The sequence below is a fragment of the Leptodactylus fuscus genome, chromosome 1, assembly GCF_031893055.1.
Source record: "Leptodactylus fuscus isolate aLepFus1 chromosome 1, aLepFus1.hap2, whole genome shotgun sequence".
Taxonomy (NCBI): Eukaryota; Metazoa; Chordata; class Amphibia; order Anura; family Leptodactylidae; genus Leptodactylus; species Leptodactylus fuscus.
In genome coordinates, this window is record NC_134265.1 from 310,806,851 (window position 1) to 310,833,532 (window position 26,682).

The 26,682-nt window shown below is 43.4% G+C and overlaps 1 protein-coding gene across 2 annotated transcripts in view; it reads right to left on the reverse strand.

The window, feature by feature from the left end:
* Positions 1-25,957, reverse strand: part of IRF2 (interferon regulatory factor 2) — a 56,114-nt gene extending 30,157 nt beyond the window's left edge. Inside the window, exon 1 of one of the 2 annotated variants that reach the window (XM_075259273.1) lies at positions 25,826-25,957. The gene's annotated coding sequence lies outside the window, so the exon portion shown is untranslated. Of the gene's footprint in view, positions 1-24,815; positions 25,276-25,825 lie in introns of those variants that run through there. The other variant, XM_075259281.1, reaches the window with a different exon arrangement.
* Positions 25,958-26,682: the final 725 nt, after the last annotated feature.

Genomic DNA, 26,682 nt, shown 5'->3' on the forward strand with positions numbered 1-26,682 from the left:
ATAGCACAAGTGGACATCACTGGTAATATCAGGCAGGGGACCTGTATAAAGATGAATGGAGTGGTCACCGCTGGAAATGGAGGTATGAGGAGAAGGGAGTACTTGTTTTACCCTATAGCAGTGCTATTACACCGGTAGAAATGTGAATTGGACAAGTCCTATAAGACAAGAGTTATAAGTAAAGAAGCTCCAGAATTGTTATGTCAGAGACTACAAGTATTAAAGGGGTTGTCCCATGACAAGGATCCTATCTATACTGCTGGTTAATGTGGATGTAAGACTTTTCCTAAATACACTGCTTCAGCAAAACTGCTTTGTTTGTCCACTATATTACTTTATTCAATTCATTGTTGACACAGCCCTTGACTTATCTGCTCAAAAGTCAAGTGATGTATCTGCCTGCTCTCAGGGGAGAGGGGCTAAGTGCACAGGAACCAGCCTGTGTATCTAGCTATTCCTGTGTCTACACCACCTGACTTAGGTCCTGCACTCAGATAGGGGAGAGGAGCTGCTTTCATTTCTTCTGCTCTCCCAGTTATCAGGCTAGCTAATTCAATTGTGTTCATTATGGCAGAGACAGGCAGTGTCTGTATGTAACACAGAATGGAGTTGCTGCTGCCTGTACTTCATAGTCCAATATGGGTGGGGTGGAGCTACATGCTAATTTGGGGGCGGAGCTAAATGGCAGGTTGCATGTGAAACCCCGCCCACCAAATGATGCAAGAAACCAGGAAGAAAGAAGATTTTATAGGAGTGAAGACTGGTGAGTATGCGACGTGGGAATACCCCTTTAACTAAAATAGACAAGAGAAATGACAGATCCTCCGAACTATAAAGGCTACTGTAATGCAGGACATTATTTCTGCCTTTTAGTTAATGAAATAAACACTTTCTGCATAGCTGTCGACTATCACTTATTTGCTGGGACAGTCATTTACTTTCAGAAACAGCCCTGGCAATTTCAGGCCAGTCCTGGTTAAAACATGGGGGTAAGTGGCATAAACAGCCACTGCTCCAAAATGGCTGGTACCACTGGGTTTAAGAGGTGGTAACCACGCAATCTAGGGACTTATTTTACCCATTTTACCACCAATAGAGAAGACTATACCAGAAATGACTTTTAGATCAGATACTCAGCAAGCGGTAGAGGCAGCAAACCTCATCTTGTCAGCAAGACAGTTTCACCTTCAGTTTCTCAGAAGCTTACTGATAGTGACATCCAACACATGCTCTATTGTCACTTCTGCACAGAATGTATGTTACTATGTCTATAGATAAGTTTATATAGATAAGATCTTCTCTATGTTATGACTTCTATTTATAAAAAAAAGTGCAACACTCTGATGGTTATGGTGGACAACGGCTGCCAACTACAATCAATGGACCTGGATCTTTATTGCTGACTGCTAGTATTGCCTATGAAATTCTGCTGCATTTCTTCTTGGAACCTCTTTGAAGATGTATCGCTGTTATTCCTCAGAGAAATTTACAAATAGACAACTGTGTGTAATCAGTTAGGATGGGGGGGAATCCCTACATAGCCTGACTATGTCCAATCAAAGATGACAGTATCAAAGTGTGCAAGCTCCACTCTGTTCACAAGGGAAATAGGTGGGACTCTGCACAATTTACATTTGTCGATTTATTAATTTCTAGAAGGGATAACAGAGGAATGGCAAAGCTTACAGTTAAGAGAAAGGATGTACCAGATGTACATGGGGAGCACAAGGATTTACTAAAACAGACACATCAGGTTCTTTTCAAGGATAGAAGGGTAAGAAAAGCTAAAAAGTCATGTTTAATAAGAGTAAAACGCAATAAACAACTCAACCTTTTGGTTACTACATATAAAGCAAGTCAAGAAAATAAAGTCAAAGTCATCAATGAGCAGAGGCAAAATAATGAATTACTGACTACCCGCTATCTCTGTACGGCATTATAGTTTGGGTGACCTTCTTTGACTTTGAGTACATTCAATAATATCAACCTGGTGACTATGAAGCAGAAACAGAAATGGGGACACTCCTAGTCTTAACAGAGTGGACCTTGGGCTATCTAGTAGACAGGCTGCAGTTTGTTTAAATGGGGAACATCAGATGAGGTGTGCAACTTCATTGGGGCCCCACAAGTGACCGTCCTGTCCCCATTTCTGTTTGCGATATACATGTCGGAGGCATAACTCAAGGCTCTGTCACCTGCAGAAATTCTCCGACAACTGTGTAGTAGTGGGAGTGGAGTTCAGGGGTGTCACATCCAAGTTTGTTGAATGGAGCAAGGTAAATGGGCTCTTACTTATTGCTGCTAAAACAAAGACGATCCTAAGATTAAACAGAAGGCCCCTGGATGATGCCATTGATGATGAAGACTGAGATAACTGAAAACTACAAGTACATAGAAGATCATACTGACAGAAAGCTAGACTATGCACACGGTATGTAAAAAAAGGAAACTGCCTTCTGTACTTTCTGAGGAAGTTGTGCTCCTTTAACGTATGCAGTAAAATGCTATATACCTTCTACTACACTGTGAAAGCAAGTATGATCTTTCTATTCACTCGCTGGGGGCAGAAAGGTGCTAGAAAAACCAGTAGAGACGGTTCTGTAACAGACATCTCACTAACGGGCTTTTCGTAGATTGCAGAGAAAAGAAGTCGGGGAAAGCTGGAAGCCATCATGCAGGACCCAGTGTATGCACTAAATCAGTGGTCCCCAACCTTTTATCCACCAGGGACCAGTTTCAGCAAGACAATTTTTCTATGGCCCGGTGGGGGCGGGAAGGGGTGTGGTTGGGGGCGGGGTTAAGCATAGGGATGTACATTAGAATCATGTACATATGAAAACACAAGAGAAAGTGCAAACTGACGGACACTGCAGGTTATGAAGATGGCTACTGATGACAGACACTGTTATGAAGATGGCTACTGATGACAGACACTGTTATGAAGATGGCTACTGATGACGGATATCACTCCTAATGCTGCTATTAACTTCACTACAGCCTCACTACAGCTACATTACACGTCACAGGGACAAGTGACGTGTAATGTAGTTGCCCAAAGTTTGGTAGGCGAGTGCGGGGTGGAGCCAAGACCCGCTGCATGTCCTGCATAGTACTAGAATCCCGGACATACAGCGGGTCCTGACTCAACCCCGCACTTTGCTCACCTTATCCCGATGAGCAACAACCAAGTGTCGTCTCAGTACGCAGACCGGTGCAACATGCCCCGCGGCCCGGTACTGGACTGCGGCCCACTGGTTGGGGATCCATGTACTAAATAATAGAATGTTGTCACGGAGCAGTGGATTTAGTGGCTGACTGCGCTGTGGCTCCGGAAGGCTCCACAGATCGCTCCTGACAACTACCATAAACCTATCCAACACTGCGTCCTACAGGACTAATAGGGGGGCTGGTAAGACATCCAAGACTGCTAAGATGGGCTGGGCATCGGGGGTGGAGGTGGACCGTGATGGGGCTGAGAATTCTCGGTATAGCACGATGGACTACTGGTCTGTCCTACTTCCTTTCTGTATCCTCTGGTGTTACCCCCAAGTCCTGTAATGAGTTGTATTGTGTTGAACCGCTTGTTAGCACCTATTATGGCATAGGAATTTCCCATCAAGATAAAGTTATTTTCTATTCTATGACCAGAGATTTACATTGCTGGGTTAGGCCCGGTTCACATCTGCATTCAGGTTTCCATTCGGGGAGTCCGCTTGGGGATCCCTCAAATGGAAACCTATCCACATAAAAAAGCGGTTACCTTAGGAAACCGGCAGATCCCATAGACTGTAATGGTGTCCGTGTGGTTTCCACATGAAAAATGCATAAAGAAAAGTGCTGCTTGCAGGACTTTTCTCTCTGTATATTTCATGCTGATAGGGATCAGAATGGCCCGAATGCAGATGTCAGGCCTTAATTTTTACACAATATGGCAGTGCATACAATGTAGCAGGCAAGTAACAGTAGTTAAAGGTGTCCTGCTACAAAAGTATATTGATCTACATGGATTGGTTGGGGGTCTGACGGCAGAGACCCCCACTGATACTCAGGTTGTGGGAATAGGGTAAGGGGGGGTTGTGAGTATTCACCTGTTGTGAATGTAGGTACTCTGAATGTAGCTTTGTCCCTTCTGAATAGAAAACATCCCGGCTCTAAATCACTTCAATGGGAGCACCAGAGATAGTGGTCAGACCCCCAGCGATTATCTAGTTCGTCTCTACCCTATGAAGAGAGGATGAATATACTTTGTGGCATAACCCCTTCAAGGCAAATTTACAATCTTGTAATTGTCTTGAGATATTTACTACCCAAACAAGATGTACGGAAATTCCCAGTAGTCACTAACACAACAATTGTGGTGGTGGGAAAATCATAGCAAAATAGTTGTGAGATTGAAAAAATACCAGAATACATGTATAGGTGGGAAAACAGGTCCACCTGAAAAAACAAAGGCAAGTAAAATATAGAAAAAAATGTAAAGTACCCAAAAAACTATAGTAAAATTGTTTATATGGTGTTTGGTTAGACAGAAAGGATAAACAGTACAACTCATTCACTGCTATGTCTACAGTAACAGCACATACTACAAGTACACTATAATAGTAATACATAGGACGGCAGTGAGTACTTTGACCCTCAAAAGCCCCAGGCAGAAAAGATGTGTTTACATACAATACAGGGACATTTAAGGTTCATATTCTTAACTCTGGAAAAAGGCCGAATGGACTCGCTCACCTTGTGCTTCAACCACACAAATAGAAGGACAAAGCCCAAGTAACAAGTAGAAGAGTCCAAGTAAGAAGCCGTCTTCATATGTGTGCCTCTCCTCCAAGGCCTTGCTCACATGGAAATACATAGTGAACGTCTGCTAAGCAAATTAAAAGGCAACTGAAACTGACAACTTTTCATACAGAAAACTAAGCATCTGCTCAACCTCATGTTATACCTGAAGTACACTCTGTTATATTACACAGCAAACCCTCAGGGCTTATTCACATGGTCATACAAGTGTAGGAGCCCAAACCGCACCTCCATCTGCCCTCCATTATATAAAAGAGAAGTAAGTAAACGTATTGGGGAGATTTCTCCCGTAGAAACACTGCTTCTAGGTATGGATACCACTATAATACATGACCACGACCATGAAAACATACATAACCCATGTGTTGCCATTAAATACCTTGCATGAGGCCTGAGGCTGCATACACAAATAAACACTACATATTTTCCACAAAGTGTCACTAAACTTTTTTTTCCATAAATCCATAGTGCAAACTGCCTATTTCTTCACTTATTTGCCTCATTGTGCCACTAATCAAATCTGCACAATAGAACTCTATGGAGAGGGGATGGGGAGGAAGTCCAGAGCTCCTCAGAAATGTCTGCAATATAGATAGATTCCTTTTTCCTATTTATCCAGCCTTCTCCTGACAGAAATGACTAATGCTGTAGACGACCGCATATCTCTGTCTCTCTCCTCCTCCTACTCCCCTCTCCATAGAGCCCACTGAAAACAGACACTGAATGGAGGAGATATATTAAGGCCTAATGCACATGACTGAGCTTCTTCCAATGAGAGGGGTCAATGCTCTGTTCCATTAATTATAGAGTAGGTCCTTATCCATCTCCATAAAATTGGAAAAAATGGATAGCATGAGGCCTAAGACTGGCATTTTGTATGCTAGTCTTAATAAAGGCCCAGACAAGTACAGGACACAGCTGATTTACGAAGAGGCCTCAACCAGAATAGAGATGTACCCCAGATATGAACGCCATCATAATTTATAATGAATGTGTCAGGCTGAGGTGTCCTCAGTGCGCCCTGCCTATATTCTACACAATGTGGCAAGTGAGGTACAGAACAAGGTTGGCAGCACACTTCTGGCACAAGAAAAGACAGTGAGCCAAATGTGTGCCTCTGCAAGCGTAGATGGACTGATAAATCCCACATTATGTATGGACTGAAATCAATCAATTAAGAAGTAAAGAGAAAAAATACATAAAGGCACAGGCACTTTTCTTTAGTGAAGTATATTGCAAAGTTTGTTCTCTTCACCTGCACTACTGATTTATGAAAAAATAAAAGTTTACTACCGCTTTAATATGCCCATACACATTAGATCAGTGGATCTTAACTGGGGTTCGATGGAATCCTAGGCCCTATGCACGGTACATTTTGTGTACCAGTAAAAAAAAACAAACATATTCCTGTCTTGAATTTGGAAAAAAAAAAATCATATTTGATTTATCACTAAAGAAGGGTTCAGTGAATGTGCATATGAAACTGGTGGGTTCGGTACCTCAAACAAGGTTAAGAACCACTGCACTAGATGAACATTTGGGACTGGCCAACCATCTAATCTGTATAGTGAAGTCCCAACTCTGTCTAAACAACACGTGTCAGGAAAAAGAAGGACAGGGTACGTTGGATATAAGCACGCCCTATTCTTTATTCTCACATAGGATAAACTGATGCCCCTTGTAAATGGCCTTGTCTTATTGCTCTTTTCCTTGGACGAGTCTAGCATGTATGTGTATGAATAGGTTGGGAGGAACAGCTTTGGTATAAACGTGTTCAGCCACCAGCTAAAGCTGAATCTCATACTCCTATATTCAGCTACCATTGTGTATTGATAACAGTTTAGACACCATCATTCCTTAGAAACATGTTTTGGAGCATGTTATAGATTTTTATTTGAACTTCTTCATCATGGATACCTGACACATGACCACCAGATTGGAGTGTGTTGGTCATGTCAGTGCTGAGAATACTCTGAGATATTCATGTGTCTATAATAGAGATGAGCGAACACTAAAATGTTCGAGGTTCGAAATTCGATTCGAACAGCCGCTCACTGTTCGAGTGTTCGAATGGGTTTCGAACCCCATTATAGTCTATGGGGAACATAAACTCGTTAAGGGGGAAACCCAAATTCGTGTCTGGAGGGTCACCAAGTCCACTATGACACCCCAGGAAATGATACCAACACCCTGGAATGACACTGGGACAGCAGCGGAAGCATGTCTGGGGGCATAAAAGTCACTTTATTTCATGGAAATCCCTGTCAGTTTGCGATTTTCGCAAGCTAACTTTTCCCCATAGAAATGCATTGGCCAGTGCTGATTGGCCAGAGTACGGAACTCGACCAATCAGCGCTGGCTCTGCTGGAGGAGGCGGAGTCTAAGATAGCTCCACACCAGTCTCCATTCAGGTCCGACCTTAGACTCCGCCTCCTCCGGCAGAGCCAGCGCTGATTGGCCGAAGGCTGGCCAATGCATTCCTATGCGAATGCAGACTTAGCAGTGCTGAGTCAGTTTTGCTCAACTACACATCTGATGCACACTCGGCACTGCTACATCAGATGTAGCAATCTGATGTAGCAGAGCCGAGGGTGCACTAGAACCCCTGTGCAAACTCAGTTCACGCTAATAGAATGCATTGGCCAGCGCTGATTGGCCAATGCATTCTATTAGCCCGATGAAGTAGAGCTGAATGTGTGTGCTAAGCACACACATTCAGCACTGCTTCATCAAGCCAATACAATGCATTAGCCAGTGCTGATTGGCCAGAGTACGGAATTCGGCCAATCAGCGCTGGCTCTGCTGGAGGAGGCGGAGTCTAAGATCGCTCCACACCAGTCTCCATTCAGGTCCGACCTTAGACTCCGCCTCCTCCGGCAGAGCCAGCGCTGATTGGCCGAAGGCTGGCCAATGCATTCCTATGCGAATGCAGACTTAGCAGTGCTGAGTCAGTTTTGCTCAACTACACATCTGATGCACACTCGGCACTGCTACATCAGATGTAGCAATCTGATGTAGCAGAGCCGAGGGTGCACTAGAACCCCTGTGCAAACTCAGTTCACGCTAATAGAATGCATTGGCCAGCGCTGATTGGCCAATGCATTCTATTAGCCCGATGAAGTAGAGCTGAATGTGTGTGCTAAGCACACACATTCAGCACTGCTTCATCAAGCCAATACAATGCATTAGCCAGTGCTGATTGGCCAGAGTACGGAATTCGGCCAATCAGCGCTGGCCAATGCATTCTATTAGCCCGATGAAGTAGAGCTGAATGTGTGTGCTAAGCACACACATTCAGCACTGCTTCATCAAGCCAATACAATGCATTAGCCAGTGCTGATTGGCCAGAGTACGGAATTCGGCCAATCAGCGCTGGCCAATGCATTCTATTAGCCCGATGAAGTAGAGCTGAATGTGTGTGCTAAGCACACACATTCAGCACTGCTTCATCAAGCCAATACAATGCATTAGCCAGTGCTGATTGGCCAGAGTACGGAATTCGGCCAATCAGCGCTGGCTCTGCCGGAGGAGGCGGAGTCTAAGGTCGGACCTGAATGGAGACTGGTGTGGAGCGATCTTAGACTCCGCCTCCTCCAGCAGAGCCAGCGCTGATTGGTCGAGTTCCGTACTCTGGCCAATCAGCGCTGGCCAATGCATTCTATTAGCCCGATGAAGTAGAGCTGAATGTGTGTGCTTAGCACACACATTCAGCTCTACTTCATCAGGCTAATAGAATACATTGGCCAATCAGCGCTGGCCAATGCATTCTATTAGCTTGATGAAGCAGAGTGTGCACAAGGGTTCAAGCGCACCCTCGGCTCTGATGTAGCAGAGCTGAGGGTGCACAAGGGTTCAAGTGCACCCTCGGCTCTCCTACATCAGAGCCGAGGGTGCGCTTGAACCCTTGTGCAGCCTCGGCTCTGCTACATCAGAGCCGAGGGTGCGCTTGAACCCTTGTGCACACTCTGCTTCATCAAGCTAATAGAATGCATTGGCCAGCACTGATTGGCCAGAGTACGGAATTCGGCCAATCAGCGCTGGCCAATGCATCCCTATGGGAAAAAGTTTATCTCACAAAAATCACAATTACACACCCGATAGAGCCCCAAAAAGTTATTTTTAATAACATTCCCCCCTAAATAAAGGTTATCCCTAGCTATCCCTGCCTGTACAGCTATCCCTGTCTCATAGTCACAAAGTTCACATTCTCATATGACCCGGATTTGAAATCCACTATTCGTCTAAAATGGAGGTCACCTGATTTCGGCAGCCAATGACTTTTTCCAATTTTTTTCAATGCCCCCAGTGTCGTAGTTCCTGTCCCACCTCCCCTGCGCTGTTATTGGTGCAAAAAAGGCGCCAGGGAAGGTGGGAGGGGAATCGAATTTTGGCGCACTTTACCACGTGGTGTTCGATTCGATTCGAACATGGCGAACACCCTGATATCCGATCGAACATGTGTTCGATAGAACACTGTTCGCTCATCTCTAGTCTATAACAATTATCTATATCATATCAGGCTGAAAGCTTCTGGACAGTAGTCTTTATTGCCAGATCTGATAACACGAATGCGAGACTTCTCATAGTCCGTATTACAGTCAGAAAAATTCTCCTTTCCCCATGGTAAATATATCTACATGAATAATGTTTTAAAAAATTCAATGTGCCAAATCTCTTTGACTGTGGCCTTCTTTCCTGCCTCCCTTTAGATTCAGTTTTTTCATTATTAATATGAATACAGAAGTCCATGTAAGAAGTCTGCACACCTAAGGCCCCATTCACACGGGGCACGGAATAGCGTATTTTGATCCTTATTCTGATGCGGGAAGCCGCATCGGAATTGAACCACAATGTGTCTGCCACAACGGAGGAGTAAGCTGAAATGAATGGGCCTAGCCCAGAGGGTGCTGCCGCAAGGCAGACGCTGGGGCTGAATCAGCCGCGGAATCCACCTAAAGACAACAATGCCATATTCCACATAGCATATAGAGTATATAGAGTCTACAGTGTCAGTGAGCACTGTGCACGGAAATACAAGTTAAGGACTACATTTTCTTCTATTTCAGTGGTTGTGGGGTATACCAATCCAAATTCTTGTATGTCGTTCTGGGCTGTTTTTCAGTCTATGCCACATGTTTAGTAAAATGTAAGCCTTTGGCAAGAGAAAACGAGACAAAAACGACATTTTATATTTCTGAATGTGCCCCACTGTTCCTGCTTCACACAACCTTCTCCCAATTCTGTCAGGACTTGCAATCCTCTAGTAAAACATCAATGCAAGTCTGAACGCACACCGAAATGAATAGAACAGATTCTGAAACTGCAGCTTTAACCCTTTTCCTGTCACATGCGCTCCAAGTCTGAAAATAACAGTTTCGTTTTACAAAACTCTGCCAAAAGTTGGCTTGTTTTCTATCTGCATGAATAGAAAAGGACACGGTGATAAAAATTGTATACAATATAAGCTGTTTATGAGCAGCAGGTCTTCAGGTTTTACAGCTGGAACCATTGCTTACTGGTTATAAAGCAATGGCAAGAAAGACGGACTCGATGCTTGTACAACTATTATGGCTAGGATACCCTTCAGGGGTCAGTACATGTCCTGAACTTACAAAAGAAAAGGTAGCCATCTATCAGATAACCAATTCACTAAGATCCTGCAATAGAGAAGTGGTGGAAAAGCTTAACCGTAATGTGTCCCATGGAACATGCAGTCTGGCTAGCACATTGCAGAGCAGGATGAACTGAGAAGGCTGACCTGTAGTGAAAGAATATGCAGTATAACATATATTGTCTTCTCTTTGTAAGGCTCAGTTCACATCTGCGCCCGGTTTCTGTATAGGGATTCCATTTCCCTCTCCATATGAAAAATGTACAGAGAAAAGCGCTGCCAGAAGCGCTTTTTTTCTCTGCTATTTTTGCCCTTTTCAGGTGGAAACTGAACAGAAACCATACGGACCCCATTGGTTACCTGTGCGCAGATGTTAACCAAGCCTAAGCTAAGGAGCCCACTTCATGTCTACTCAACTCCTGAGCCAAAATGGAGAAGAAAATTAAATAAATAAGTTAAAAGAATATTTGTTCACGTTGAATTTTTAGGCTTGGTTTGTGAGGAAATGCTCCTTAAAGGGGCTGTCCAGGATTTACAGATTTTTGCTGGGGAAATTTAAAAAAAAAAAAAAACACCCAAAAACAAACTCACCATTCAGTGGTGCTTGGGTGTCCCAGGTTGCTGTCTGGTCCAGCAACACCCAGGTGCTCATGGAGGAATTTCTCGTGGCACTAAGGAAAGCACCCGGGATTTCACTCACATCCAAGTTCGCTTGCTTAAAGAGGACCTTTCACCACCTACAACAAATCCAGTTCTTTACATGGTTTAATAGGCACCAATCCACTGATTCTGGCACAGTTAGAACTTTTTCTCTAGTCCCCTCCATTTCCAAGCAATCAATGTTGGTAGTTTTGGTGCCTGATATGCTATTTAGTCACTGTAGTGTCAGGAGGGCGGTGTCAGGCAGGAGCAGACAAGGGGTGTGTCAACACTGGCTGCCTCTCATTGGAGCTCTGAATCACTTCCTGCCTGACACCGCCCACCTGACATTACAGAGCTTACATAGTACATCAGGCACCAAAACTAACTGTTGCTTGGGAATGGAGTGGGTTAGAGAAATGATTCCAACTGCGCTGGAATCAGTGGGGTTATGCCTATTAAGAGATGCTACAAACTTGATTTAGTGGGAGTGGTGAAAGGTCCTCTTTAAATCGATCGGCGAGCACTTCCACCAGGAACTGCTTGACCAGGAACAGAGGAGTATGGAATTTTTTTTCACCTTCCCCAGCCTCCCAGCAAAAAAATAACTTCTGGACAACCCCTTTAACTAAACATTTAGTCACTTATAGGCTATAATGACTTCTGGAGCTTTCGCATGATATTTCATCTTGCACCATAGAAAACTGCAGCAAGATCGAGCACGGCGATTCCGCGATTCCATTTTCAGCATCCTGATTAGGTCTCTGACCACCATCCCAACTGCACTCCTTCCCCCATGTTCTAAGAAGGGATTTGGAATGGATTTTGAGTCCACCCTAAACTCAACTCCAACTTCCTGTGTGAATTTAACCTAAACTGATATCATAAACATAAGTGTGAGACCAGCTTTATAGAGAAACATTTTCCCACAAAAGCCATTTAACTCATCCCAGTGTATAATCTACTGTCTGCACTGATCAATATGAAAGGCTCCTAATACACTGGTTGCACTCGGAGAGACTACTGGGTGACCACGTTCCCATTATATACTAGTGAGGTTCCCAGTTCAGCAGATACTTAAAAGGTTATTGTGACGTCGGCAAATGATAGTGATGTTTGATAAAAAGTTAACACTGTTTGATTTAGTTTCTGTTTCAATTCAGCCCGGTATCAAGATCCCAGACTGAAATAAATCACTGCAAACTTTATGGACATAAATCCGCTCATGGTATATATTCGGGTGCAGTCATACAATGCGATGTGTCATGGCATGGATTAAACCACATAGAAAATAAATCTAGAAACTCGTGTTTTTTTGTTATGCGATAATTGCTGGTGAGGTTTTTACACAAAGTTTTTTCACCAGCCAACATTTTGCAGCCACCTACATCACCAAACATGGCTGTTGTAAGGCTGAATGGTCAGTAAGTGAGTGGCTGGCAATTGTTTGGATATTACTTTTTTATAAAAATTTTAAAGGGGTGGTCCAGTTAACAGAACCTTAAATTAACAAACACTATATGCTTACCATTTTGGACAAGGATCCAGCAGAGAGTCACCTTTTAGGTCTATGGTTTTTGTTGACATTCTGCCTATATATGAGTGATACAAACAATCCATGGTTCTCCATCTGAACAGGACAGACTGCACCGCTCATGTACAGGCCAAAAATCAGAAACACCAAGGATGGAATAATAACTCAGCTAGGTCCTGGACAAGTGGACATGTGAGTATACAGTGTTTGTTATTTTAGGCTCTGCAGGGGGTAAAGATATGAACTGGCGCACCCCTTTAAAGCATTCGGAGCACCTCACCTGATTACACCCTTGCACTGCCGCTGTCAGAGCTGTGCCACATGACCAGGGAAAATCATACAATTTTTAATTATGCAGAGGATAACATTTAATTACTTAACCCAGAATGTACTTTCTCTAAACGGGTGAAGTAATATGTCAGTAGTCTAAGATACCGGAATATTGGAATAAATCCTATACAATTTCATCATTTTTAATCTCTTTAGGCCTATTTTAAATTGATGCATTTATTTTGGAACTTTGAATGAAATTACTTGAATGAAATATTGTAATTTATACAGCATGTATATATTACACACATATATTATACAGTTGAAATAAAAAAAGGCTTCTTAACGTTTTCTAGCTTCCTTCCTGTACTTCCTTTTTTCAGATTCTAAAAATAGAGCTATAATCTTCCGTACTGAAAAAAGTACAACACACTTGAAGGTGCCTCGCACAAACATGTACTGTCTACTACAGACAACAACTTTCCTAAAGGCCAGCTGATACATTGATTTCACTTGCTGGCCATAAGATTGGTGAAGTGTCCTTTCCTACTAACAATCCCACCATCAACTTTACCAAGTAGACTACCTGATCGTGAGGCAGCGAGTCTGTGCAAATTGGCTTCTGATCACACCAAAGCAGACATGACAAACACTGGAATTTTCGGCCAACAGCCAGGTACAAATATCCAGCATGGCCGATCTGTTTTTGTCATGCTAAAGTCTCATTCACACCATGTACATGTCCAGTTGCTGATCATTTCGTACAACAATAATCTAATGTGCATGGCTGGATTAAGGCTCTATTAGGGCGTTACTGTAGGTTTTGATCATTTTGCTGTTTTTAGGTTTTAGACAAACAATGCGGCTTTGGTTGCAACCAATCGATGGCAATAGCTGCCACATGCCGTATTACTGGCATTGTCCTTGCAGGATGGCAGCCATGATGCCAGTAATACAGCAGGTCACACGTTGTCCACATAAATAAAGAAACTGGGAGAGCCATCATCTAATCATCAGAGGAACCGAGACGTCGCTACAAATTTTTTTTTTTTTTTTTTTTACTTAGTGCTATTTGCAGTTGTTTTTACAATTTTGTCAGTAGAGCACCCCTTTAATGGCTCTTGAAATTACTAGAAATAAAATGAAGCACATCTCATTCTTAGTGTTCAATAAGGTGGATTTGTGTAGTCAAGTGTAGAGACTTAATAATAAACCCACAACCGTTCCACATATACTACTCATTAATATAGTATAACGGAAGTCTCCCACCACCATGTCTGAACTGGCACAGGGTTAGTGACATAGTAAACATAACTTTTTGTGTCAAAGTGCAATCTTGCTACCAAGTAAATAAACTTTAAGGGCGCATTTCCACGGCCAAGTTTCAGCCGTGATACTCAGTCCGTCTTTTGCCCGGATTTACCGGCCTGCACCTTATGACGGGAGAGGGACTCCTAGCAGTAAAGTCATCTATGTTGTCAGGAGGCCCTGCCTCCTAGTAAAATACTGAGCTGTACCGATTATTACCAAGTCAGTGGGAGGCAGGGACACTATACGGCTAGGGGTCCCTCTCCTGGAATAAGGTGCAGGCCGGTAAATGCAGTACACACATGGACCAAGTCTCACAGGTGAAAATCAGTTGTATGAATGCGCCCTTAAATTGCATGCAAACTAGACACAACAAAGGTGAGGCTGTGCATGCCAAAACACCCACTTCTGCTTCGGGTCGCCACCTAGCACTGCCCTATAACATAAAGATTGACAGATCCCAATATGTGGCAAACACAGGTGAGAGGGCAGATGACTAGGGAATAACTTATTATTATCACAATACCCCCTATAAATCCAAAATCTAAGCAGCTAAAGCCTCAAAAACACATCATCTATGGCAAAGAGAGCCATAAGAATATTATACATGCAGTCACACAGAACAGAGATTGTGATTGTAAATGCCGATTATTTTATTGATAGGAATATTTAGTGTTATGTAACATCCTATTAAACTCTACTAATAAACCCACAACTTAATACTCTCTTGCATAATGGCAATTCAGGCTATAAATTCTATTGTGCAAGTCTACTTTTTTTTTTTTTTTTAATCCTATTCTCTGGACAGGTCATCAATAAAAGAAGAGTGCGGGGTCTGACACCTGAGACACCCCCCCCCCCCCTCGGCCAGCTCTTTGAAGAGGCTGTGGTGCAAGTACCATAACCCCTTCATTGTTCACATCATGTAATTTTTTTTAATAGTGCCCTGCAATGTTATTACAGCCTCATATCCTTTTTTGAGGGCTTATCACCAATATCTGATCCTAGGGGTGCCAGCTCCCAGCCCCAATACTGATCAGCAGTTGGGACTGCTTCCGATACAGAGCTGAAAGCAGAGGGCTCTGTACACTGTAGAGCCACTGTGTGACATTACTGTAACTTCCCTTGAAGTGAATGGGAGCTGAGCTGCTGTAACTTTGTACAGTCACTATACAATATACGAGGTCCTCAGCTTCCAACATCATACACTGTATAAACAAGGCCCAGCAGCAACAGTCTCAAACAGCTGATCAGTGAAGAGGCTAGGTGTTGGGCCCCCACTGATCAGATATTAATGGTCTATCCTCAGTACAGCCATAAAAATAAAAAAAGACCTGGAAATCCCCTTTAACAAAGAATACGGTCACCCTGACTAACTCCTCCTAAATGTCATATCCTGCCAATTCAAAGCAAATAAAGGGAACGGACTTGGTGCAAAGTACCCAAACTATACTTCATTTAGGTTTGCACCAGTTCTTTCACTTGACATTGGACACTGGTGAGATTTTCCTATTTCTGAAGAATTCTCACACAGACACTTGAACACTGAAAGTTCATTTTTTCACAAGTAGGATTTTCTAAAATAATGTAGGATAGTGATCAAAACCATCCACGAGTATAATAAATGTGGATCAATAAATAAAGAAGCAGTAACAAGAAGCATTGCATATATTCGGTACATAATATGCATGTACTGAATGGAAAAAAACAGGCAGTGCTTACTGCTAAGGGTAAGATAACTGAGGAAGCACCATGACAACCTTCTGTGCCCACACAAAAGAGCAGAAGTTAAGGTCAGAAAACTCCAATGTGACAAGGTATTTACCCAACCTTATAGACATCACTGACTTCAACATGTTCCAGTTATGTGCTATACGCTCATCTATTAACATGCATGTAGGTATAAGGTTATATTCACACGACAGTGGAGAAAATGGTCCTGAAATATGGGCAAAACTGACACGCAGTTTTGGCATCTGTCTTGGTCCCATTGTCATGGATCCCTCAGAGTTCAGTCCACCGAAAGATTCGTGAAAACGGACAAAGATGGGAAATATTCTATTTTCTGACAGTCTGTTAAAATGGGCCATCTTGATATAGCGCCAACATATTCCGCAGCGCTGTACAATTTGTAGGGTTCAAATACAGACAGAAAGATACATTACAAAGAAAGTCGTTTCACACACTGGGACTGAGGGCCCTGCTCGCAAGAGCTTACAATCTATGAACAGATTGTAAGTGAACAGTCAAGATGAATTCAATGGGGCATATCTATAAAGACAGGAATACTGAATGCTTGGCTTCAAATCCCCAGTGGAAGACTCCCCTGATTTAGGAGGAGGTACACACCTCTTCGTACCTCCAGGGCGCCCTCTGTTAGGTGGTGCGTCTATGCTGGAGTCAGCCCCACACCATACATTACATCCATCCAATGTGTATAGGACAGACATCAGGAGAAAGAAAGATAATGCAGTTAGATTGCAAGATGTCTCAGAGGAGATAAGCCACCAATAGATAGGCTGTTTCAGGCAAGGAAGAGAACTGATTGATGATATATCACAAGACAACTGGGGTTTGTGGGCACCGGTCTTTCACACAGACAGAAGAGGAACGTCTGCTAAAGCGATCATACATTCTCCATACAGTTCCATTTTTTGTTTGCAGCATGTCCCTGTGGACACCGGCACATTGTTCTGTGTAAATGGGTTTTTGTACCTCAAAAAACAAACAACCACCTGACTTGTGAGTGTTTTCTTGTTTGTCACATTCAGGGTGAGACTACACACAGCGGCACCTTGTTACTGGCCACATGGTTGTTAGGGTGGTGACACAATATGTACCTAGGATGCGGCTGTGGCATGTGTGCTAAAAGCAAAATGAGGCAAAATTAATTGGGGTTTCACTTCCACAGAAGTGAAACGAACATTGGTGACCAGGGATGAGATGTGGCTATAGCCCTGGTACATATTGTGTTACCACACCAGTAACATGAGGCAGGGGACAATAAACAAAGTCCTCGGTCCTCTGTCTTATGATCATTGGGAGACTTGGAGGTCACATCCCCTGCAACTGGACACTTATTCTGTGTCCTATGGATAGGAGATAAATGTCCTTAGTGAGGGGGTCACACGGTGGCTCAGTGGTTAGCACTGCAGCCATGCAACGCTGGGTCCTGGTGTTCAAATCCCGCCAAGGGTAAAAAACCATCTGCAAGGAGTTTGTATGTTCTCCCTGTGTTTGCATGGATTTCCATCCCATATTCCAAAAACATACTGAAAGGGAAAAAAAATGTACACTGTGAGCTCTATGTGGGGCTCACAATCTACATTAAAAAAAAAACAAAAAAAAAAACCTTTAGGCCGGGGCCCCACGTCACAGCATGTCAATTATATCAACGGAAACGGCAGCGGCTTTCCCATAGATATAATGTTAAGAGAAAGTCTGCAGAGGAAAACTCTGTGAACTTTCTCTTAAAAGCGCTGCGGAAAGAACCGCAATGCGTTCACACAGCGGTTCTTTCCACAGCGCTTTAGCGCTGCGATTACAGCCTGTGGGCCTTAGCCTTAATGCCTCCCATAAATAAAGCCTCCCATTGACTTTAATGGGTTCCATTTTCCGCGCGGATTCCGTACCAAAATCCTCTGTGTGAATGCACCCGCAGGCTATCTACTGTAGATCCGCTACTTGTGGCAGAGTCCTCACATAGGCCAATATCAAGTACAAACCTTTCTACAAACACATGAGCCCAATGACTGGTTTGATCATTGGGTTGTGTAGTAGGGTCTTTACTCTCTCTCTACATAAAGAACACATGCATGCCTGGCCAAGTCAAGCATAATTTGTATGCGGGAATCGTCTGGAGAAATAGCTGGTTTCTTAGGCCCTATTCACATCTATGCTCGGGTTTCCGTTTGGGAAGTCTTGGGACCCCCCAAACGGAAACCTATATGCATAAAAAAAGAGGTTACCTAAACTATAATGGGGTCTGTGTGGTTTCCGTATGAAATATGCAGAGAGAAAAGTCCTGCAAGCAGCCCTTTTCTCTCTGCATGTTTTGTGTGGGGTCTGTGGGTTTACCGTAGGTAAATGCTTTTTTATGCGTTTAGGTTTCTATTCGGTGGTCTCCAAGAAGACTCCCCGATCGGAAACCCAAAAGCAGATGTGAACCAGGCCTGAGGCTGACCAGTTGAAGCCAGGACCAATTTAGAGTGGAGACGGAAAAGCGTCACCGAATCTGACTTATAACTAAAATGATTACCGTAAATACGTTTTGATTATATTATTAGATTAATATTACAATTATTGACAATCTATAATTAATTAGATTTATAGTTTGTTTCATATTAACTTTCATAGCAATTCAAGCACTGGCTTTTTAATGAATTAGAGGGGCTTCACTGCTGATTGAGCACGGCAGTCAGCCATTTATGAGGGGTCAAGGTTGGAGTCGGCCAGTGTAAAGATAGAGGTTTTGCCTACCTGAGCCGGACAGCTATATGAAGTGTATGACCAGCATATTCACGGCCTACTAAAATCCATACACCTATAAACATTGCAGCCCACATTTACTAAGAAAGTAGATAAAATGTGCATCCTCAGCTTGGTGCTTTTTTTGCAACCCATTTACCGCTTTTTTAAGACAGTAGGTGGAGTGGGGTGTGAACCACCCCAGTCCACCAAATTTATTAAAACTCGTGCCACAAAACTGGTGTGAGTTATACCACAAACCTACCCCAGCATCTGAATGGCGTAGATCTGTGATCAGGCGCATCTACATTAGCTAGAATTACTAAGAGGCCGGACCTGGTTGCGCACCTGGTTGAGAAGACTGGTGTAAGAAACGCCAGTCTTAATAAATCCCCCCCACCAAGCCATGGTAAAAAACCCACCTGTCTTACAAGTAAGTGAATACCTGTGATTGTAGGCCCCACATACAGCACTGTTGTTAGACCAATGTGAAATTATACACTCAGGACTTCCAGTTGTCAGACCTGTTTTCCCAGAGTGCGGCTCAACAGTAACCCATTCAGGCCGACATTCTTGAGCTTTTTTTGCTGACAGGGGTGTGTGCCATTCCCTTCAGGTCTCTAATCTGAGCATTTCAGGAGACTTCATGACGGTTGAGCTCTTAGATAAAGCACAAGCAAAAAGGCCACTCCATATTTACACACCGACTAGATAAGGAGAGGGAGTTGCTGATGCTACAGAAACATCTTCTGAACTTTAGCTACACAGAAGACAACTCAAACATTTGGGAAGCATTCACTCATCCAGTTTTCTTATGAGCCACGTGACCACATACAGGTTGTCTTTACAGGTGTTTATGTGCATTGCCGATCCATTATTCTAAAGAGCTGATGGTATCTATATGCTTGTCTATATCACACAAATAAAAAAAGATGTCAGATGGAAAGAAAACCATACGAGGAACTAAAAATAAAAGTGAAACGAGCGCTTCAGGTTTTGTGCTATAATATTGCACAACAATGAGGTTTCAAAGATCCCCCCCCCCTCAAAAATGAGAACATATCACATAAAACTAAAGCACACAAATAACCGCGCCAACAAAATTACAGGGTCCAAAAAATCCTCTTCCAAGAGAATATACCACCAAAATATTCCAACACAATAATATATTATACAAAACAATAGTAATATATAGCAGTTCATATCAAGGACCAATGACAGGTAGTTGATTTTTTTTTTTTTTAAACGACAAAAGCAAAAACACTCTAGGGCCCCTTCACACGGAGTAAACGCGCTTGTATTTTGGCAAAATACACGTGTAAAAATAAGACTCCCACTGACTTCAATGACATTTTACACGTGTATTTTGACATGTATTTTGATGTGTATTTTGACGTGTATTTTTACACGTGTAAAAGAAAATGCCATTGAAGTCAATGGGAGTCTCATTTTTACACGTGTATTTTGCCAAAATACACGCACGTTTACTCTGTAAGTTCACACAGGGATTTTTGGTCAGGATTTTGAGGCTGTATTCGCCTCAAAATCCTGACTGAAAAGACGGCTGTGTTTTTTTCCAGGAGCCAGTTTGTGCCGGCTCCCAGAAAAAGTAGTGAGGTGCTCATTCTTCAGGCTGTTTCGCCTCCCGACTAGGCCCATTCATTGGGTCTAATCCGGAGCGGAGCAGGGCGGAGCGGGCGGCCTCCGTCTCAGGTTCCGGTCCAAAAAACTCCATGTGAACTCACTCATAGGCTGCGGCCTTTCTACATGGAGCCTTAAAATGCTGTAGGGAAAAACGTGGCGGCTACACATTGTGGTTCTTCTCGCAGCACTTTTCACAGAAAATCCACAGAATTTTCCTCTGCAGACTTTCTGCTTCAATTATACCTATACAGAAAATGCCAGATTTTCCATACAGATATAACTGAGAAGTTAATGTAAAATGCAGCGGCGTTTTTGCTACGTGGGCCCCTGGCCTAATACTACTTTCACATCTGTAGCGGAGTCCCGGCCGAAAATCAGTGAAGGAGAAAGTCCCGCAAGGGGGACATTTTCCTCCAACCAATTTCAGTTTTATAACAACAGACACTCGACATATCCCATTATAGTTAAAGGGATTCGCCAGGTTCTGTGTGTAACCATTGTTTTAGCAGTCCATCTCTGTTGTTCAAGTCTGTCAGGAGACCCGAACAACGAAGATGCAGTGCTAGTGTGAACCTGGCGTGAGTCACAGGCCACAAAGGCAGTGAGTATAGTGGATTAGCCACTGCTATGAGTAGCTACACAGTGGATGAGATTTTCATCCATTTCTGTGACTTAATCCAGCATCACAATTTCAGGTGTTTCCTTGCCGCAGAGGCTTGCAAGGAAAAACAGGCGGCAGAATGTCGCTGACAGAAATCTAACTCTGCATATGCTGAAGTCAATTATGTCTATCAGTGTGAAAAAAATACTCCTTAAATCTCCCTCCTTTTGTATTTAACACAAGGCAGTGACCGACATTTCTTTTCAGCGAGCTGGAAAAAGAAGTGTCCAACCGTATATGGCTGTAGTTTCAGCGCTGAAACCACAGTGGTTTCAAGACAATGATTACCTTTATTGAAAGGGACTAATATATGTGCAGACCTGTGTAAGTGACTACGGCAGAACCACCATGTTCAGCCTCCACTTTCTACCGCAGTTACTACAGGAAAAAATACTTGTGATATTTTGCACATGACCCTACCCTTAGGGATCAGTGAAGGAATGACACTAGAGTTCATACAAGCCAGGATTTTTGCTGCACTGATAGTTAACAGTTAAAAAATATATTGGGGAAGTTTAATAACCCATCTATGCCAGTTTTTCTGGCTGTAAATGTGGCACATTTTTGACACACAGTCACCTCTTATACCAAAGCACTACTTTACCTTCTGCACTCCGCTTGCCTCTTTTTACAAAAGAAGGAAGAAACCAAGAAGGGATAGGGTGGGGAAAGCTTAGGTTTGGTTCACATCTGCACACAAATTTCTGTTTGGGGAATCTGCTTGGGGACCCCCTGAACAGAATCCTAATCCACATAAAAAAAAAGCGGTTGCCTAAGGAAACCCGCGGAAAACTGGTGTGAGTTATTATACCTAAAATCTATGCCAATTTCCAACTGGAGTAGATTTCAGTTTTAGCGGCACCTAAATTAGTACCCCTTTAATTCAGATGTATCACACACCAAGCAGGTCAGCACACCAAACTTAATAAATTCTCCCCAATATGTCTGGGACTTGCTCTAAGGAAGACACTATACATTTCAGAAAATAAACGCTGTGTTTCACAGTACCAACAAAGTAAAAGAGATCCTGGCTAATCCTGTCCACACACTGCAGAAAATAAAACACCACGGGAAAAGCTGCATTTTCGAAAACAAACGTTTTTGAAAAACGCTGCATGTTAATTTTATCTGCGGAAACGCGGACATTTTTCTTATAGATTTAATAAAGGGAGAAAAAAAAAAACATGCATTTGCGCAACGTTTTTTTCTGCAGCTTTTTGTAGCTGTTTTCCACAACGTGGGGCCTTAGGCCGGGTTCACACAGGGTATTTTGGGTCAGGATTTTGAGGCCGTATTCACCTCAAAATCCTAACCAAAAAGACGGCTCCCACTGAAATCAATAGGAGGCATTCAGTTCTTTTTTTCTGGGAGCCGTTTGTTCCGGCTCCCAGAAAAAAGAAGTGAGGTGCTCATTCTTCAGGCCGAGTCTCCTCGTGATTCGGCCTGAAAACACTCTCTCCTCCGGACTAGGCCCATTCATTGGACCTAATCCGGAGCGGAGTGTGCGACTGGATGCTGTTGCACTGCACCGGCATCCAGTCACAGCTACCTGTATTTTGGACCGGAACCTGAGGTGGACCAAAAAAACGTGTGTGAACCTGGCCTTAGGCTCGGTTCACATCTGTGTTCGGGGATTCCATTACAGTACTTTTCTCCCTGCATTGTTCATGCGAAAACCACACAAACCCCATTATAGTCTGTAGGGTCCGTGGATTTCCTACAGTAACCACTTTTTTTTAATGAGGAATGTGTTTTGGTTCGGGGGGGGGGGGGGGGGGGGGGTCCATGCCCTGCTTACACATCTATTTTCCACATCCACATGCCATCTGCATTTCTTACAGACAGAATACAGATCCATATGTATATGTATTTATTCATATTTTTTTTTTCCATAGCACATACATTTTTTGTCATTGTTTTTTGATATAGATGTATCATACAAAGACCCAAACACATTAGCAAACAGAAATACTTCACGGACAAGACCCGTGTGTGAGAAATACTACACAGACAAGGATGGTGTGCTTTCTCTGATTATCACAAGTCTGTATAAGGAAGACGTGTGAATGAGTCCTATCTGGTAACACTTAATTGTTATTTTATTAATAAACATCTTGGAAGAATAAACAGAATGGTGCAATACAGAAATCTAAATAAAGATATTCCAGAATTATTTCATGGTGATACAATTATCTACTAAAACAGACACATCAGGAGTGGTGACAAGTTCTCTTGAAGTCACAAGGAAGTTGCAAAAGTTAAAAATATCTAAAAAATGTTTAGAGTCTGCAGGTAGCCAATAGTGATAGATGACAGATGTTGTGGTGTCACACAGCAAATAACCTAATTCATTTTCTACTGTAGCTTATGATTCACAGAAGATTCCAACAAGGGGCATAACTATAGGAGTAAATCCATTAGATTCTGCCTCAAATTGAGATCCAAATTTTGACCAGAATAAGGCTAAATTCACACGTTTTTTTTTTTTGGACCAGAACCTGAGGTGGAGGCTGCCTCAGGTTCCGGTCCAAAATACGGCTTGCTGCGACTGAATTCCGGTGCACTGCACCAGCATCCAGTCGCGCACTCCGTTCCAGATTAGGCCCAATGAATGGGCCCAGTCGGGAGTGTCTTCAGGCCGAATCGCGAGGCGAAACGGCCTGAAGAATGAGCAGCTCGTTTCTTTTTCAATGAGAGCCGTCTTTTTGGTCAGGATTTTGAGGCTTCAAAATCCTGACCAAAAACCCTGTGTGAACTTACCCTTAGTGTCAGTGAGAGTCAGCACCAGATGCTTCTTTTTCAGAACAGTAAGGGCCCCTTCACACGGCGTAAGTGCTCGGCTCATTCCGAGCTGTACACGCGAGCGCTTCTATATATTTCCCATTCACTTCAATGGGAGCGCGCGTAAAGCCTGCCCTAAGGCCAGGTTCACATTTGCGTTCGGGTTTCTGTTTGGACAGCCCACTTGGGGACCCCCCAATTGGAAACCTATCTGCATAGAAAAGTGGTTACCTAAGGAAACCTGCCAACCCGATAGACTATAATGGGGTCCGTGTGGTTTCCGCACAAAAAATACGGAGAGAAATGTGCTGCTTGCAGGACTTTTCTCTCCGCATAGTTCATGAGGATAGGGGAAGGGAATGACCCGAATGCAGATGTAAACCGGGCCTAAAAAAAAATAAATAAATACAAAACAAGAAGTGTCCTGCACGGTCTAGCCACAGAATCTGCTTCAATTGCAGATCCCAAGGCAGACTACCACTGATCATCTTCATTGTATCTGAGGCTAACCAGCAAGTAAAGCCACAATAGAAAGTCCAGGCCTGGAAAGTGGAGAGGATTCTCAAGCAGAAAACCTCCTCAGATTCCTCTTTGCTTTCCGCCTAGTGGTGCAGACATTCTGCTATATTATGGCCCCAGTGTCTATTGGGGCTCAATGGCACACAATAGGTGGGAGGTCTGTTACAGGTCCCGTCCTGGTGCTCGTTACGCCTCTAGTTTACTACATTGTATAACTTATTTCAAGAGGCTCTATACAGATAGCTCAGTAAATATCACACTATGCTCGGCTTTTTAGATGTGTCCCCTGTTTTACACATAAATCTATAAAGAACAAAGCATAAAACACAAGAATATTTTTATTGCCTCTAACATTTAGGACCGAGAAGGGAACATGTGGCTTCTCTGTATGATAACTAGATGGAGGCAATGGTACCATAGACAGCCAGCCTGGGCCTGCAAGTCCCTTCCCCCGCTGCTTATTACAAGTTGCCAGCACAGACCTTCCTTCTCTATGACGTGTAACAAGTGCAGGGATTGGCTGATCTACACTCAGCCCTCAGATCCCATTGGCCATGACAGACATCAATCAACAAACTTACTTGACTGAAAGGAGAGAAGAAGCTTTAGAGCTCTTTAACCACTTCAGCCCCTGGCAGCTTTACTCCTTATAGTGACATGGAAGGAAAAGGCGATGTAAACAAGTAGCAAGATACAAACAGGGGTCTCAAAAGAGGACATCAGTCACAAGACAGCAACTAACATGACTAAAGCACAGGCCTAGGGGGCAGAACAGATCACACTTGGTGGTAAACATAGCTGGGTAGGGACATTTTTACTAAAATATCAGACAGATCAGTGTAAAACCTCATGTTATATATACAGGAAAGGCAAGAGATACATAAAATCACAATATTATGTAGCCTAGACAAAAGTTTTAGTAAATCCTTTAGATGACAAGTACACAGAAGCTGATAAACCCATGTGGGGGCATAAAATCCAATGCATTTAGTCACAGCAAACATGGCCAGGGCTGCTATAATGTAGTAAATACAATGACAACACATCAATCCGTCTGGAACAGCAGACTCTCTGTATATAAAAGACACCAGTGCACTTCCCCCTATGCGGTGCAGCTTCTGCCTCCAGTCCTCCCAGTGTGTACTGGTTGAGATCACAGCTATTTTGGAAGCTTTTACCTCATGTCATAAATAGCAGCCTGTCAGCTGGAGTCTCAGCCCAGCTATTCACCTTGTACTGCTGCTATAACACAGGGGTAATCCAGAAGAAGAGGCGATTACCTGCTGCAGCAGCTGCCCATCCTGGAGACAGTATACAGCCTGGCATGTAGCCCTGCCATAGACAGCCGCCTGCCAGGGTGGCACCAGCAATCCTAAATCCAAAAGCGTAATGTAAACTTCACCTTCTTGCAGCCCCGGATGGTAAAGCTTCCTTACAGCCTGGCTCTAGATGACTTTTATTTGGTAAGAGGCTGTGCTTCCTGTGTGTAGTGACTGTGGACATGGCTAGGAGCTACAGGCTACAGATCACACTGGTATCTGCTGCTCTCCCAGATGGCGACAAGGTGCGCTGCAAAATGCAAGTTACATACCAGTAGTGAATGATCGCAGGATCAAAACTAAAAGTGACGGCTCCAGATCGAAAGCAAAACAAGGAGAGGAAAGTGAGAGAGCTCAGGCAGAAGAGTCCCCCCTCCCAGGAATTGTTTGTTACATGTTTGCTCAGCACAAGGACGGGGAGGGAGGGGAGGGGTCTGCTGCAGCCTCCTCATTGGTGAGCCCGCCCCCCCCGGCCAGCCATTCTCGGAAAAAGGCAATTTCATTTTCACTTCCCTGTGCACACAGCACGTCACAGGCTGTAAAGGAAACTACAGAGCTGTGGTGCTGGAGACTGGGCGGCCACAACAGGCCCTCAGGAGGAGACTGGGCCCCTCTACAGAAAGATCAGCCCTCACTACACACATAGTCAGGATAGTCTGACATCAGGATGGCACAGCTACAATAAATATAAAAGAAAACCCACTGAGCCCCTAAGGGGGTAACTAGACATAGTCTATACAGAAATAGAGAGAAACAGCACAAGAGAAGGAGGAAAATGTTAGAGGTCCTTCACTGGTCACAAGACGGACACAACATGTAACACAAAGGCATTAAAGGGGTTGTTCAGTTTCAGCAAATAAATGTTATTGTTTACCCATCTATCCAAGGACAGAAAGAGGGACAGAACCTGTGCATAGCGTGGTAATTTTTACCCCACCTACTTGCACGTTGAATCCAGCCATTTCTCTTTGTGCCCCTACATTGTATAACACCCCACTGTATAAAGTACCTTTCCAAGGGCACCTACAATATAATGTTCCCCTACATCTGTCCACATAGTATAATATCCCCCCATCTGCCCACACGATATAAAGCTCCTCGCCATCTGTCCGCACAGTATAATGTCCCC